The 13082-nt window shown below is 40.5% G+C and overlaps 1 protein-coding gene across 7 annotated transcripts in view; it reads left to right on the forward strand.

The window, feature by feature from the left end:
- Nucleotides 1-4105: 4105 nt before the first annotated feature.
- The window catches only part of DISP1 (dispatched RND transporter family member 1), a 206707-nt gene continuing 197730 nt past the window's right edge, over nucleotides 4106-13082 (forward strand). Inside the window, exon 1 of one of the 7 annotated variants that reach the window (XR_004433502.1) lies at nucleotides 4106-4196. The gene's annotated coding sequence lies outside the window, so the exon portion shown is untranslated. Of the gene's footprint in view, nucleotides 4290-13082 lie in introns of all 7 variants that reach the window. The other 6 variants (XM_033195281.1, XR_004433501.1, XM_033195279.1 and 3 more) reach the window with 6 other exon arrangements.

Here is a 13082-nt window from a genome sequence, read left to right on the forward strand (position 1 = left end):
AGATAGAGATTGCAGTGAGCCCAGATCGCAGCACTGCACTCCAGCCTGGGCAACAGTGCCAAATTTCTGGAGATGATGGTGAGTAATAGTTTCACATCATTAGGAAGGAAATAGCACTTTACATTTAGTAATTAATTTTTCACTTTATCTAAGAGATGTTAAGATCTTCGTAGAAAATATCTTGCCTTTAATAAGCTGCAGAAGAGTTAGGAATTATTAATTGGAGATCCCTGGCTGACCTTATTAATCACCCAATTCATAATCTGTAATTAATGCAAGTTTACACCAAATGGTTAATATAGCAGAGAGTATGCTGTTGTGATTGCTTCCAAGTGCACACTAGTTGATTTTGCCACAAATTTCTAAATTACTGGATTTAGTAGTAATTTAGTAAATTGCCACTAAATTACAAAGGGATGAGGATATAGTTTCAGACATAACTGCAAATGATATCGATGTTTATGTTGGTGGTAAAAAAAAAAAAAAGTAAGGAAATGACATATACCCATGTATGAACCAAAGAGAATGTAGAATGTGTAAATAAACTTTATGAATAACTAACCTTATTAGCTCTGTTAATTAACCCATCTACCTGTCTGAGCCAGTTGGTGAGTACGGGAAAAAAAAAAAAGCAGGAAAAATTTCCCTCCTGATTCAGATTCATATGTCCATTATCTACTGTCACCCACACATAGCTTTTTTTATTTTTTATTTTTTTATTATTTATTTATTTTTTTATTATTTTTATTATTATTTTTTGATCCGCCCGTCTCGGCCTCCCAAAGTGCTGGGATTACAGGCTTGAGCCACCGCGCCCGGTCCACACATAGCTTTTGAATAGCTCTCATAGTTCTGCAGTCAGGCTGATGCCATTATACAGACGTGGGTAAACTCCAAAGATCAGGAGCTGAGTGGGAGGAGACTGAATAGTGCACTTTTAAGGATTTCACGGTAGTTTCCTCAAGTGTTGCACTCTTTCTACATTCAAAGATCAGTTAGTTAACTGGGAAGACCAGGATTGGGAGAGAGGAGATTGTTAACTAGTCCTGTCTCTGGGACTACTGAGCAATTTGGCCTTAGGAAAACCACTATGCCTAGCTGGAAGGGCATTAGTTCCTTCCTCTGTTGACATGCATGGTTTCCAAAGTCTCCTTCCAGCTTTACACTCCGATTGCGTGATTCTCCCCACCTGTGTGATTTTAATAGTAAAGTCATCAAACCCATAGTAATTGTGACGGCTTTCCTGAATGGACCAGGCAGCAAATCCTTCTCCTGTTCTTGAGCCTGAGGAGAGAAAGTGGCTCTAGAGTGCTGGTGGATGCTATAGAATGAGCGGGCAACCTTGTGTCTTGTGAATTGATGTCTTGGGGTTTGATTGCTAAGAGGGGAAACCTACTAAAACGAGTCTTAGCCAAATGGGAGATTTATTGGAAGGACATGGAATTTTCATAGAACTTAAGGGCAGAACATTTAGCTGGATCTCATAAGGGACTGGGGAATCAAAAACTGAAAAGAAGGGAACTAAGATGATCAGCTCTCAGATAAGTCTTCTCTTTTTCCATCTTTCTCTCCTTATCCTTATTTCCTTCTTATTATTCCTGCTGCTCTCCACCTTTTCCCATCAGTTTTGAACATCTTACTCATGCCTAACCTAATTATAGATTTGGACAACATTTCTAATTTAGCTTGCAAGAGTGGAGCCCTGTATTGTGCATTGCAAAATCCATGATGTGAGACTTTCTAGGCCTGTTTGAGTTCAGTGTTCATACCTGGTCTGGTTTGCTGTGGCAATGACTATGGTGCATTCAGCTCAGTGCCCATTCCGAAGGGACTCTTGGAGCACATTATCTTAAACAAGGATTGGATATGAATACCTCCTTAAGATTATTCTGGTTGCAAGCAGCAGCAATCTTCTTTGACTAGCCAAAAAAAAAAAAAAAAGTTTTGGAATTATACAGGGGTATCTCCTATAACCAAAGGAAACTGGGCAGGTCCTGGGTCTTTGGCAAAGGGTGTTAATAAATTTTTTTCTTTAGGGAACTGCCATTTGTGACTCAGTTCTACTGAGTAACTATATTCTCTTTGTGTTTCTCAATGCCTCATTTAAAATTTCTGGGGCAAAGAGTCTAAATGGTCTGGTTTAGGATATGCCTACCTTTGAATTAATCTGTTATGTAGACAGGGGACATGGTAGCGCAACCAGTTTGTCTCAGTTTTCCCAAAACTATCACAGTTTAAGCACCGGAAGTCCAGCATCCTGGTATCCCCCTCAATCTTTAACAAACCCGTAGCTGGTCACACTAGGACATGGTCGCTTGTGCATATGTGGCCCATAAAAGGACCGCCTCTATGTATTTCAGCCATTCCTACAAAAAAAGGAATTGTGGGAAGCTATAAGGAAACATTTCACAGAGCGTCTATTACATTCTACTTCTTGGCACCCAGCGTGGGCACACACACACACACACCACACACCACATCACATACACACTCTCTTTTTCCCTTCCTTTCAAAAACATACTTTGCCGCTATGTGAATCGGTTATTTCACGTACCACCACAAATGGACTACTAACCTTACCAATGGGAGAAAACCCAAAGGTGTAATCTTTTACCTCATTTAGAGTTAATGCAATGTCGTCTAAGTACAGACTTTCTACATGATATCCATTCCTCATTTTCTTCTACTGTAATCCTATCTCCATATATATTGCAACGTATGGCCTTTTGCTGGCAAAAGGAGAAAAAAAGAAAAATTTATGTACTATACCATTCCTTTTTAAAAAGGCAAAGAAAGGGCTTGGTGTTTATTAGGAAGGAAATGGAGCAAAGAAAACAAACAATAAATGCAACAGTCCTCATTACTGTAGCTGGTATTGAAGCTTCTTTCTTCTGGGCTCATTCCATAGTTCCCTGTGACTTCACTTAGCATCTCATTTGGTTGGGGTGATTTGCTCAATGCAGCAACCTGTGGGGTATGATCCCTTGTGGTCCTGCCTTTATAGGGTTGTGGTAGCCATCTTTTGCCTTTATATCTGGGTATGGCAGTTCGAGAAAGCATCCTCAAGGATAAAACATGCTATTTATGATCTATTTATTTTTCTTTGATGACTAGGACAATCCCCCCAGTCAATCCCATGACTCACTGTTTTGTCTATTCCCTTAGATGACACCACGGATTCCGTTGCTCGGAGTCTCTGAAGTCCAAAATTTCTAAGCATAAGGCACAACGTTCTTCGTGATCTGGCCTTGTCTTTTCTCATTATGCTTGCTCTTGCATCCGCCATCTGACACTTTGCTTAACTCCTGGCCAGCTACCGGTACAAGCCAAGCTCTCATTCCATACCATTCTTCTCCTCTGCATGCTCTTCTCCACCTTGACTGTCCTTTAACTCTTATTCATCATGTATTTCAGTCTCAATTGAAGAGTCATTATTTCTAGAAAGCCTTCTCTGCCCAGCTCCCTACATCGCACCGTTCCCTGCAGCACCACCAGAGTGCCTCTAACACTTGACGGTTTCATTGCTTACATATTTGTGTTTCTGTGCATAAGCTTCCCCAGGGAGCCGCCGCTGTTTATTCTATAGCTAGTTTTATTTATTTATTCATTTATTCTATAGCTAGTTTTATTCTATAGCTAGATTTATTCTATAGCTAGTTCCTTGCCCTGAGTGTAAGCTCCAGGAGAGCTGGGGCGGTCCTCTGTTCACTCTATCCCCCGTCCCTACAGCAGTGCCTGGTTGTTCACAGGCCATATACAGCAGGTGATAATAATGTGAATTATCGCACTGTCTTGCGGAGTGATTTACTTCTGTTTTTACTTATATCAACTTTTAACTAGATTGTGAGGACAGAGGTCAGTGTCTGAGTCATCTTGTGCCTCCCTGGGCTTGAGCAGAATAGACGCCTGGTCAAGCATTTGCACACTGGTCGATGGATACACTAGAAAGAGCAGGAGCGCGAAAGGGAATTTTTTTGGCGCCTGCCTCGCCCTTTCAAGCCAGGCTCCCCTGTCCTCTGCCCCTTGCCCGCCGCCCGCCGCCCGCCGCCAGTGATCCCTCTCCCGGGGAGCAGTAGCCAAGCGAGGCCGGCGGGCCGGGAGCGGGCGGGGGGCGGGACTTCCGGTCCCGCTCGCGACGCGGACCGCGCCAGGCGGAAGCGCGGCTCCGGGCCAGGATCTGAGAGCCCGGACTGAAGGTGAGTTCGCAGCCGGAGCGTTGCAGGCACTTGTTTCCTCAGTGGATGCTTTTCGGCGTGCAGCCGCCCGGCGCCGCGGGACTGGGAGACCGGGTAGGGACTGGAGAGGCGGCACCTCCCGCGCGTGTGGAGGGAAAGCCGGGACCCCAGGCGTGCGAGAAGGGCCAGGACTGAGAACGGGGAACCAGGAGAGCCCTAAGGGCAGCCGTGAGGGGCTGGGAGGGAGGCACCGGGGACCCTGAGGCCAAAGCGGCCCTCAGACTGGAGGTTGCGGATGACATGGGGCAGAGATGCATCCCGGAGGAAAGTAGTCATTCGTGGGGGCGTGTCCCGGGTCCTGGCGGATTGTCTGCGAGGGTGGCATGAGATGGCAAAGGTTGGCTTCCAGGGAGAGGTTAGAGAGGAGGGAGTCAGTTCTTCTCTGCGGGTCGTAGATGAGAAGGGCGTCTTGACCTTACGAACCAGAAAGATGACCAGCCACCTATTGGATGCTGAACTCCTACTGCTTCATTTGCAATTCATGCCCTTTTTTTTTTTTTTTTAAGAAATATATCCCGCTCCGCGCGTGTGGATTTCGGGAAAATATTGTATATTCCTAGGGACCGCTTGAACTCTTGCTTCACCCAGATTCTGCGTTTCTTTGTCAAACTGATAGTAGTTAAAAGTTCTCTTCACCCAAGGAAGCCAACCAAAGTTTTCCTTTTGAACTCTTCTCTACCCTGCAGAGTTTAGCTTGTCTTATTTCCTTTGTCATGGGATGAACTAAATGCTTTTAGAATTATGGTGATAATGACATGGAAAGCCAGTGCTGTCAATGTTTGCAGTTGCAACTCATTGTTTTTCTGCCCACATTTTTCCTAAAAGCTATTTTGTTGGGTTTAGTCTTTTAGTTTAACCAGTAAAGGCAATTTTACATCAGGGTGCAGCAAATTACTAGCAGTTCTTAAGATTTTACTCTTCCTTTTTATTTCTGCTATAAGGAGAATATATATATATATTTGCCATTATCAGTGTTTTTAAAAAATATTGATAACCCAAGATCTGTTGTTACACACACATTAGCACATTTAGTTTTCCCCAGTGGCCAGTGTTTGGTATGTGGGCTCATTATTATTACCAAAGGTAATTATTTAGTTATTATTTATCTTGTATTTATGTTTTATTGGATGTGATTAATATGTGCTTCCTAATCTACATAATATAGTATCTCAATATAATTAGAAAGGAATTGGATTTTTGCCACAAAGTGGGAAGAATCATAACACTGTCATTGGTGAAGGGTGAGAGCTGATGATTGCTTTGCGTGTTTCGGGTGTTTCATATTTCAAATGTTAGACGTTTTTGTTTTAAAAATTACTGTATTATTACAGGTAATTTTTAGATCTGATTTGGTGGTCTGACTTGAACTAATTCAGGAAAACTAGAACATTTTTTATTTATTGGTACTGCGATGTCTTGCTAGCTTGTAAATTCTTGATGGCCTTGAATATCTATGCTTTAGTGAAATACACAGTTATAATGTCCTTATGTTTAGGAGGACTGCTGGTATTTACAAGTGCAAAGCAAGGCCTAAACATAAACAGTGCCTTAATATGTAAATGAGCATATTGAATAAGTTTTCAAATTACAAAATGAAGAGATAACACTGATCTCTAAAGTAATTGAATTAACTGTCATGTTAATTTCTGTATATGTCTCAATTTACTCTTATTTCTTTAAGTAGACAATATTGTTTATCTGATAAGGCTTGATTTTAATTTTCTTCCGCCTTTTCCCACGGTTTTTGAGAAATAAAGCACTTGAGAAAGCATGCAAGTCTTTAGACATTAGTTCATGGTTGGAGGAAGTGCTCGTTGTTGAAACACAGAGCACTTGCCCTCTTGGGCAAGTTGGGCTAGCTATATATATGAATGGTATGTTGAGGTTTGATTGCCCTGTATTCTGGAAAATCTTTGGAATTGTATTCTTTCTTCTAATTGTTTAGTACATTTAGCTTTCTGTCTAGGTAAATTATTTTTGTTATTTCATAGGATTTAGATGTATTTTACAGTTTAACCAATAATGGCAGTTTTCGATTAAGTACAGTGAACTGCTGGCTATTTTATAGATTCACTATTTCTTTTTATATCTGAAATATGTACAGTGTCTGTATTGGAAGAACTATCAAAATAGGTATAACCAAAACACTGTCTTCATATATACATACATTTGTCTTCCTTAATCTTTAGTTTGTGAAATATGAAGTAATTTGCTAAGTTGAGCTCATTGGTTCTGTGCTCTTTGGTTATCAATTTTCTTATTGTATAGTACGTTCTCAATTATCTGCATACCCTAGTTAGAAAGCCATTTCCCGCCACTTGATAGAATCAAGAATATTTGTTACAATGGGGAAGTACAGTTTTTGGACAAGGAGCTACCAAAGAGTGCTGATCTGCTAACTTATGGTCCAGCTGCTGCACTGCCTCTGATGAAAAGCATGGCCCTTTAATGAGGTTAACTCACACAGGGTTGACTGCTTTTAGTATCACTTTCTGTCCTTTTCCTCTGGTGAGTTAGACCTTTTCTCCAATAGTGACCAAGATGACTTGGGTCTCAGAGTGACTCAAAAGGGGATGAGTCACTGCAGTCCTGTTAGTAGGGCCCTGTCCATTCTGCTGAATGTGATCCCATAAATCTTGGCACATTTTCCGGCCTCTAGGCATGTAGTTATGACTGTGAACCTCTTGTTTAGGTTGTTGTTTTAAAAATACTTTTAACACTAAATCATAATTTGTTGGATTATATAAATAGACTCAGTTTTGCTTTGAGTGAGGCATCACGTGACACTATAGATGAACTTTTCTATTAAAGTGATAGGCTGTAACTCACAATGGCAAATATTGTAGAAAACACACTGATTGCCCTTAACCTTTGTTGTTATTATTAGTTTTGTTTTTAATTTTGAGAGCCTAAGGAATAGAAGAACTATTGGATAAATGATTTGCATGGGAGGTGGGGGAAGCTGACCACTACCAGTGACATACTAGGGGTCTTGATGGTGGGAGCTGTCTGCTATAGTTGGAAAGAGTATTTTAGCACTGAGGTTTAGAATTGCCAGCTCCTGGTGATAATACAGCAGAAAGACTTTTAGTTGGTTTTATTACAGTTTTTAAATACCACACAGATGATGCACTCCTTGGTTACCTGCAGGTGGCTGGGAGGGGAATCCCTCCCACCTCTTGTGTGAATGACCTGGTGGAGCCTCTTGAAGCAAAATAGTACCAGTTTGATTTTCACTGTGTTAGTGTATCATTATGGTTCTCTGGAGAAACAGACCATTATCACATATATATGTGTATTTGTTAAAGAGATTTATTGTAAGAAATTGGCTCATGCAATTGTGGGAGTTGGCAAGTGCAAAATTTGTAGGTCAGACCAGCAGGCTGGAAATTCAGGCAGGAATTGATTCTGTAGTTTTGAGGCAGAATTCTTTCTTCTTTGGGAAACGTCAGGTTTTGCTCTTAAGGCCTTCAGCTGAGTAGATGAGTCCTACCAACATTATGGAAGGTAATCTCCTTTACTTAAAGTCAACTGATTATAGACATTAACTACATCTACAAAATATGTTTATAGCAACACCTAAATTGGTGTTTGATTAAATACCTGGGTGCTATAACCTAACCATGTTGACACATAAGGCTAACCATGACAGCATTTAAAATACTTTTGGTGTATTAAACTAATATGGGCATATAAAATATTGCGTAGTCAATAGGAGATTATTGATATGGTTTGGCTCTGTGTCCCCACCCAAATCTCATGTCGAACTGTAATTCTCAGTGTTGGAGGTGGAGTCTGGTGGTGGGTGATTGAATCATGGGGGTGGTTTCTAATGGTTTAGCACCGTCCCTCTAGTGCTGTCTCATGGTAGAGTTCTCACAAGATCTGGTTGTTTAAAAGTGTGTAGCATCTCCCCCTGTGCTGGTCCTTTCTCCTGCTCCACCCATGTAGGACACACCGGTTTTCTCTTTGCCTTCTGCCATGATTGTAAGTTTCCTGAGGCTTCCCCAGCCATGCTTCCTGTACAGCCTGTGGAATCATGAAATTAAATTAATTAAACCTCTTTTCTTTTTAAATTATCCATTCAGGTAACTCTTTATAGCTGTGTGAGACTGGACTAATAAAAGTATCGAAATTCATAGCCCAGTTACTTTTTAAGGGATTTAAAAGCAGTGAAAACCTGGGTTTTCATCATGCCAAAGAATGGAAAATGGACAATGTAATGGCCCCTCCACTCTCTGACATTTAAAAGTTACTCGCTTTTTGTGGTTTTAATATGTTATATATACACACACACACACACACACACACATGCATCTTTGTGGGTTTTTTTGTTTTTTTTTTGCTTTTGAAACAGTGTCTCGCTGTGTTGCCTAAGCTGAAGTGCAATGGCACAATCTCGGCTCACTGCAACCTCTGCCTCCTGGGTTCAAACAATTCTTCTGCCTCAGCCTCCTGGAGTAGCTGAGATTACAGGTACTGGCTACCACGCCTGACTAATTTTTGTGTTTTTAGCAGGGACGGGGTTTCACCCTGTTGGCCCAGCTGGTCTTGAACTCTTGACCTCAAGTGATCCACCTGTCTTGGCCTCCCAAAGTGCAGGGATTACAGGTGTGAGCCACCGCGCCCAGCTAATATGTTGTATATATGTATTTTTACTTTAAGGTGTTTAAAAACGTTTTTAAATTTTGTAACTATTGTTTTTAAATTTTATGCTCTTGCTAATCTTTCTGCCTAAATATTTAGATTTGGGAATTAGTTTTGTGCTTATTTAGCCTGATTCCTCTCATTTATGTTCACCAAAAGGGTCCCAGAAAGATGATTTACCCAGGTACCATACCTAGTAAAAGAACCAAAATTTGAGGCAAGATCTCTTTGTTTCCAATCCAGTGCCCTGTTACAAAAGTAGTTATAGTTAAGTGAAGCTAATCAAGGGCAAATTTTCTGTAAGGAGGGTGATTTTGAGTCTGTATTTAAGGGAGTATGAATTGATTTATGAGAATGGAGGTGATATTCGGGCTATTCAGTTATATTAGGGGAAGGATGAGCAGAGAGTAGATACATCATAAAATACCTAAGTAGACTACATAACTCCTTGGGGCACATAGTGACGTGTGATACCCATGGGGCTTGAAGGGATTTGCAAGCTAGCCATTGGGTGATTCACAAGGAATATTTGAAAAGACCTTAAGGATAGGGAACACATGGACCAAGAGAAGTTACTGAGAGGACTTCCTTTCTGGAGGAAGTTAAAGATAGGAAAGCATGGTGCTTTTGGAACCTAAGTGCTTAGAAACCCTCCAGAAGAGAATTTTAAGGACTCTTTGGGGGATAGAACATTATAGGACATAAATGGATATTCTAGAAGCTTGCCAGGTTTCAGGCATTAATTTGAGCTGAATTATGATAATAATAATAATTGTCATTTGTTGCTCACTTGCAATCTCAGCACAGTTAAAAGAGACCTTAGGCAAGTTACTGAACTTTATGCTTTACCTGCAAAATATGCATAGTAATACCTGCTGTACATAGTCTTTATAGGAAATACAAGATAATGTATATAATGTGCTTAGCATAATGCCTGCCACATAGTACTCAAGAAATTGTAGGATTTATTTTACATGGCAGCTGGCTGAGGGTGTTATTAGAAAATATCACTAAAATGAGATCCCTTTTTCCTCCTACAGCTAGCTGTATGTTACTCCCACAGGTCTTTTTTATTTTTATTTTTTAAAATTTATTTTATTTTATTTTTTGTGACTCCAGAAATATGCTTATCCATCCCACGGATCTTTGGCATGCTTTTGCCTTCAAGTTTATAATTTCTAAGCAGGTGCATGTCTCTGGCCATATGTAGAGTACTTCTCTACCTCTGTGATCAGCAGGGCTGTTGTTTTTGAATGAACAATGCACCTTTTGGCTGTATTTCACTGCAGGTTCCATCTCTTCAAACCGAAATGATGTTCTTAACTACAGTGCTATCTCCAATTAATTTTATTTCTCTTCTTGCTTTTTTTTTTTTTTTTTTGCTTTGGAATGTAACTATTCAGATGGGGTTGGGAAGAGGAGTGGAAAGCACAAGCATTTGAAGTAACTTTTTTCTTTAAAGGGTTCTTCCCTTCAGGTTTTGAGTAAACAACTATTTGAATAAAAATAAACTATTTTGACAGATGCCAGCTCCAAAGATAATTGGTTAAAAAAGACATTTTCTGGGATGATGCATCGTAAGATATGAAAGCACTTAAGGATTTGTTATGGTTTGGCTCTGTGTCTCCATTCAAATCTCATCTCGAATTGTAATCCCCATGTATTAAGAGAGGGACCTGGTAGAAGGTGATTGAATCATGGGAGTGGTTTCCCCTATGGTGTTCTTGTGATAGTGAAGTTCTCATGAGATCTGATGGTTTAAAAGTGGCAATTTTTGGCCAGGTGCAGTGGCTCATGCTTGTAATCACAGCACTTTGGGAGGCTGAGGTGGGCGGATCACTTGAGGTCAGGAGTTCAAGACCAGCCTGGCCAACATGGTGAAACTCTGTCTCTGCTAAAAATAATACAAATATTAGCCAGATGTGGTGGCAGGCACCTGTAATCCCAGCTACTCAGGAGGCTGAGGCAGGAGAATTGCCTTGAACCTGGGAGGTGGAGCCTGCAGTGAGCCAAGCTCGTGCCACTGAACTCCAGCCTGGGTGACAGAGACTCCATCTCAAAAAAAAAAAAAAAAAAAAGTGACAGTTTTCCCTGAGCTCTCTCTCTTTTCTGCCACCATGTCACCATGTAAAACATGCCTTGGTTCCCCTTCACCTTCTACCATGATTATAAGTTTCCTGGGGTCTCCTCTGCCATGCAGAACTGTGAGTCAATTAAATAAACCTCTTGTTTATAAATTACCCAGTCTCAGGTAGTATCTTTATAGCAGTGTGAAAATGGACTATACAGGATTGAATGACATATTTGGGCTCAAGATCCAGTAGTGAGATTACTAGGTAGGAAGCATAGAGTATCCGCCTTAACTTTGTAGTGTAATTCTTTCTGAACCAGACCTGGAAACCATTTCACTTGTGTTCAGAAGGTTGGTAGAATTTGCATTTGACTCAGAGTGACTTGGTGTGTTTAGCTATCATTCTCAAGAGCCTTTGCAGTGCTTGAAGATTTATTAGGAAGGGTTCTTTGTGGAACCCTTCAAGCTTGACAAGAACCTCTCTATATCATTTTGTATGCTAGGTTTTAAATTTAAGTTGAGAAATTTATGTATTTCTACATTTATAAGCAGAAAGAGTTTAGCAAAGCTTGACAGAGGCTTTTGAGGGAAGAAGTAAGTTTGCATGTTTTTCCTGTCATTCCAACCGGTTTTTAAAGATGTAATTAAATAAACATTGAATTTTCAATGATAATGATTTTCATAAATGATTTAATACAATTTGATCATGAGATAGGACAGCTGCATATATCCAGACCTCAGTGTTTCAAATTATAAGGTTTTCTGTTTCATGGTTCTACAGTTGATAAGTTGATAATCTACAGCAGCATTTCACTTTGAGTGAGACATGCTGGCAAATTATTGCCTCTAAAATATCAGAGTGAGTGGTATGTTGATCATTATATTTGTTCCATAGCCTTTGGTGCACACCTTCTTAAAATCTCCTTTTCTCTGCTCTGTTTCTTTCTCCTTGGTTAATGATGCTTTCTTTTTTTTTTGAGACAGAGTCTCGCTCTGTAGCCCAGGCTGGAGTGCAGTGGCCGGATCTCAGCTCACTGCAAGCTCCACCTCCCGGGTTTACGCCATTCTCCTGCCTCAGCCTCCCGAGTAGCTGGGACTACAGGTGCCTGCCACCTCGCCCGGCTAGTTTTTTGTATTTTTTTTTTTTAGTAGAGACGGGGTTTCACCGTATTAGCCAGGATGGTCTCGATCTCCTGACCTCGTGATCCACCCGTCTCGGCCTCCCAAAGTGCTGGGATTACAGGCTTGAGCCACCGCGCCCGGCCCCAAATGATGCTTTCTCATCTCCTAAGTGTCCATGCATTAAAATCGTACATTTCTCTTTCTTGTCCCTTACCCTCTCTCCCAAAGGAAATCTGCTTCTCTCCTGTTAGCTAGTCTGAATTATCTGAGTTAATTCAGAATAAATAGTGGTATGACTGATAGACCTAATTCCAAATTACATCAGGATGCAGAGAAAAGGGAACACTTATACACTGTTGGTGGGAATATAAATAGTACAAACTCTATGGAAGACAATATGGAGATTTCTCAGCGAATTAAAAGTAGAACTACCATTTGATTCAGCAGTTCCACTACTGAGTATGTACTCAAGGGAAAATTAATCATTATATCAAAAAGATACCTGCACTCAGTATGTTTATTGCAGCACTATTGACAATAGCAAAGATGTGGAATCAACCTAAACATCCATCATGGATGACTAGATAAAGAAAATGTGATGTACACACAACACACACACACGAATACTATGCAGCTTAAAAAAGAACGCAGTCATGTCTTTTGCAGCAACATAGATGGAACTGGAGGGCATTATCTTAAGTGTAAGAAGTTAGAAAGTCAAATACTACATGTTCTCACTTATAAGTGCTAAATAACACATACACATGGAAGTAGAATGTGGAGTAATAGTCATTGAACACTGGAAAAGGTGGGAGAGAGTGAGGGATGAGAAATTGCAAATGGGTACAACGTACATTCTTTGGGTGATGGTTACACAAGAGGCCAGATTTCACCATTACCCATGTAACAAAACTGCACTTGGACGCCTTAAATTTATGCAAATAAATAAAAATATAAGTAAAAAGCAAAAAAAAGTATGTGTTTTGAAGTGAAGCTTGTAAAACTGA

Source organism: Trachypithecus francoisi, unplaced genomic scaffold, assembly GCF_009764315.1.
Source record: "Trachypithecus francoisi isolate TF-2019V2 unplaced genomic scaffold, Tfra_2.0 Lachesis_group5, whole genome shotgun sequence".
NCBI classification, from domain to species: domain Eukaryota; kingdom Metazoa; phylum Chordata; class Mammalia; order Primates; family Cercopithecidae; genus Trachypithecus; species Trachypithecus francoisi.